The sequence below is a fragment of the Giraffa tippelskirchi genome, chromosome 6, assembly GCF_054371585.1.
Source record: "Giraffa tippelskirchi isolate mGirTip1 chromosome 6, T2T-mGirTip1v1.2.pri, whole genome shotgun sequence".
In the NCBI taxonomy this organism is placed as follows: domain Eukaryota; kingdom Metazoa; phylum Chordata; class Mammalia; order Artiodactyla; family Giraffidae; genus Giraffa; species Giraffa tippelskirchi.
Window position 1 is genome coordinate 114,875,228 of NC_137280.1, and position 4,663 is coordinate 114,879,890.

Genomic DNA, 4,663 nt, shown 5'->3' on the forward strand with positions numbered 1-4,663 from the left:
AAAAGCCAGGCACCCCAAGTAGGTATAGGAGGGGCGGGGCAGGGACTCGCTATACCCCTCTGGGAAATGTAGTTCACGCGAGAACCCAAGGATTCTGGGACGTGTAGTTCGCTGCGCTTGTCGGCGAGGAGAGGCCTGGTTGAGCTCCTTACTCCCTCAGACCCAGATCTCTGTTCTTCGTCGCGCTCTGTGGGCTGCGGACTCCTGGGTTCCCAGTTCTTCCGGGAGGAAATGGACGTTCATCGAGGACAGTGTCTTGTAGTTCTGCATCTGTGTAAATGATAGTCAGGTCAAGTAGACCACCGTCAAGAACAAACCTATTTCCCCTAAGATCTTTCAACAAAATTAGCTGTAAGGGAAATAATGTCTAGGCTACAATTTCCGTTGTTCTCCTGAGCAAGGAAGGTCCTCTTCTCTTTTAATTCTCTTCAAATAGCCCTCTTTCCAGTCACCAGAGGACTCTTAAAATTATGCAGTGCCCAATGGTGTTAAACTCTCTGGAGTACCACAATCTAGGAATACTGAAATGAGTCTTTTCTAGGAAGACTTCTTCCCTAATTATTGAAAGACCCTACATATGGGGCTTCCCTGTCTTCAGTCATGTTTCTCTTAAAAATGGGGTTTACAGGCCCTAAGTGGGAGAAAGTGATGGCACCCCACTCCAGTACTCTTGCCTGGAAAATCCCATGGATGGAGGAGCCTGGTAGGCTGCAGTTCATGGGGTCACTAAGAGTCGGACATGACTGAAGCGACTTAGCAGCAGCAGCAGCAGCAGCAGGCCCTAAGCAGGCTCTAGAACCAGATACTTCAACAATTTGGGAGTGGTGGTAATTTAATAGTGCCTTCTCATCTAGTTGGGGCTTCCCTGATAGCTCAGTTGGTAAAGAATCCACCTGCAATTCAGGAGACCCTGGTTCAATTCCTAGGTCAGGAAGATCCACTGGAGAAGGGAATAGGCTACCCACTCCAGTATTCTTGGGCTTCTCTTGTGGCTCAGCTGGTAAAGAATCCGCCTGCAACGTGAGAAACCTGTGTTTGATCCCCAGGTTGAGAAGATCCCCTGGAGAAGGGAAAGGCTACCCACTCCAGTATTCTGGCCTGGAGAATTCCATGGACTGTATAGTCCATGGGGTCACAAAGAGTCAGACACCACTGAGCGACTTTCACTTCTCTTCACTTCTCATCTAGTCAACAAACTGTCGAATAATGCACTGCTTTTGAGAAAGAGTGTATGGTGAGAACAAAGCAATGAGGGCTCTGATAAAGACAATATTGAATGCTTAAAATGGCACATACCCACTTTTTTTTTTTAAATCAAGCATTGTTCTTCTGCAAGAGATGATGTGAAAAATATTTCTAAACGGATGCCAACCAGAGAACCATAATGAGCTTACTCATTGATGTCAACTTTGTCTTCAGCTCTGCTCAATATTCATCTACAGGAGAGGACCTTACGTGTCAGACCTGTCTTTATCTTTATAACACCCACCAAGCTGTAAACTCATTTGTGAAACAGTTTACCTGGAGATTCCATGGACAGAGGAGCCTGGAAGGCTACAGTCCATGGGGTCACAAAGAGTCTGTAGAGTACATCATGAGAACTGCTAGGCTGGATGAAGCACAAGCTGGAATCACGATTGATGGGAGAAATATCAATAACCTCAGATACACAGATGACGCTATGCTTATGGCAGAAAGTGAAGAGGAACTAAAGAGCCTCTTGATGAAAGTGGAAAAGGAGAGTGAAAAAGATGGCTTAAAACCCAACATTCAAAAAACTAAGATCATGATATCCAGTGCCATCACTCCATGGCAAATAGATGGAGAAACAATGAAAACACTGACAGACTTTATTTTCTGGGGCTCCAAAATCACTGCAGATGGTAACTGCGGCCATGAAATTAAAAGATGCTTGCTCCTTGGAAGAAAAGCTAGGACCAACCTAGACAGCATATTAAAAAGCAGAGACATTACTTTGCCAACGAAGGTCCATCTAGTCAAAGCTATCATTTTTCCAGTAGTCGTGTATGGGTGTGAGAGTTGGACTATAAAGAAAGCTGAGTGCCGAAAAACTGATGTTTTTGAACTGTGGTGTTGGAGAACACTCTTGCGAGTCCTTTGGACTGCAAAGAGAACAAACCAGTCAATCCTAAAGGAAATCAGTCCTGAATACTCATTGAAAGGACTGATGTTGAAGCTGAAACTCCAATACTTTGGCCACCTAATGCGAAGAACTGACTCATTGGAAAAGACTCTGATGCTGGGAAAGATTCAAGGTGGGAGGAGAAGGGGATGACAAAGGATGAGATGGCTGGATGGCATCACCAACTCGATGGACCTGGGTTTGAGCAAGCTCCGGGAGTTGGTGATGCACAGGGAAGCCTGGAGTGCTGCAGTTGAGTTGCAAAGAGTCGAACACGACTGAGAGACTGAACTGAACTGAACTTACCAGAAGATGGCACCAGATGACACAAGTTAAGGCTTCAGTTCAGTTCAGTTCAGTCGCTCAGTCGTGTCCGACTCTTTGCTACCCCATGAATTGCAGCACGCCAGGCCTCTCTGTCCATCACCAACTCCCGGAGTCTACCCAAACCCATGTCAGTGATGCCATCCAACCATCTCATCCTCTGTCGTCCCCTTCTCCTCCTGCCCCCAATCCTACCCAGCATTAGGGTCTTCTTTTCCGATGAGTCAACTCTTCGCATGAGGTGGCCAAAGTATTGGAGTTTCAGCTTCAACATCAGTCCTTCCAAAGAACACCCAGGATTGATCTCCTTTAGGATGGATTGATTGGATCTCCCTGCAGTCCAAGGGACTCTCAAGAGTCTTCTCCAACACCACAGTTCAAAAGCATCAATTCTGCAGCGCTCAGCTTTCTTCACCATCCACCTCTCACATCCATACATAACTACTGGAAAAACCATAGTCTTGACTAGACGGACTTTTGTTGGCAAAGTAATGTCTCTGCTTTTAAACATGCTATCTAGGTTGGCCATAACCTTCCTTCCAAGGAGTAAGCGTCTTTTAATTTCATGGCTGCAATCACCATCTGCAGTGATTTTGGAGCCCCAAAAAATAAAGTCTGACACTGTTTCCACTGTTTCCCCATCTATTTCCCATGAAGTGATGGGACCAGATGCCACGATCTTAGTTTTCTGAACGTTGAGCTTTAAGCCAACTTTGTCACTCTCCTCTTTAACTTTCATCAAGAGGTTCTTTAGTTCTTCTTCACTTTCTACCATAAAGGTGGTGTCATCTGCATATCTGAGGTTATTGATATTTCTCCCAGCAATCTTGATTCCAGCTTGTGCTTCCTCCAGCCCTGCATTTCTCATGATGTACTCTGCATAGAAGTTAAATAAGCAGGGTGACAATATACAGCCTTGATGTACTCCTTTTCCTATTTGGAACCAGTCTGTTGTTCCATGTCCAGTTCTAACTGTTGCTTCCTGACCTGCATACAGGTTTCTCAAGAGACAGGTCAGCTGGTCTGGTATTCCCACTTCTTTCAGAATTTTCCACAGTTTATTGTGATCCACACAGTCAAAGGCTTTGGCATAGTCAATAAAGCAGAAATAGATGTTTTTCTGGAATTCTCTTGCTTTTTCGATGATCCAGCGGATATTGGCAATTTGATCTCTGGTTCCTCTGCCTTTTCTAAAACCAGCTTGAACATCTGGAAGTTCACGGTTCACGTATTGCTGAAGACTGGCTTGGAGAATTTTGAGCATTGCTTTACTAGCGTGTGAGATGAGTGTAATTGTGCGGTAGTTTGAGCATTCTTTGGCATTGCCTTTCTTTGGGACTGGAATGAAAACTGACCTTTTCCAGTCCTGTGGCCACTGCTGAGTTTTCCAAATTTGCTGGCATATCGAGTGCAGCACTTTCACAGCATCATCTTTAAGGATTTGAAATAGCTCAACTGGAATTCCATCATGTCCACTAGCTTTGATCGTAGTGATGCTTTCTAAGGCCCACTTGACTTCACATTCCAGGATGTCTGGCTCTAGGTGAGTGATCACACCATCGTGATTATCTGGGTCATGAAGATCTTTTTTGTACAGTTCTTCTGTGTATTCTTGCCACCTCTTCTTAATATCTCCTGCTTCTGTTAGGTCCATACCATTTCTGTCCTTTATCGAGCCTATCTTTGCATGAAATGTTCCTTTGGTATCTCTAATTTTCTTGAAGAGATCTCGAGTCTTTCCCAATCTGTTGTTTTCCTCTATTTCTTTGCATTGATTGCTGAGAAAGGCTTTCTTATCTCTCCTTGCTATTCTTTGGAACTCTGCATTCAGATGGGACTATCTTTCCTTTTCTCCTTTGCTTTTCACTTCTCTTCTCTTCCCAGCTATCTGTAAGGCCTCCTCAGACAGCCATTTTGCTTTTTTGCATTTCTTTTCCAGCAGTCCCACAGTATTGTCCCACATCTGAAGCCCCACCCCCAATTCAGACACCAATCTCAAGTTTAGGTTGTTATTTGTGGCTCTAACATACTGGCTATAAATCAGAAGTTTCTTGGCCCCCTCTTCCAGTTTGATTAATTTGCTAGAGCAGCTCACAGAATTTGGGAAAGCATTTTACTTACTAACCAGTTTATTATAAAAGGGTATTAATCAGAAACAGCCCGATGGGAGAGATTCACAGGGCGAGGTATGGGGAA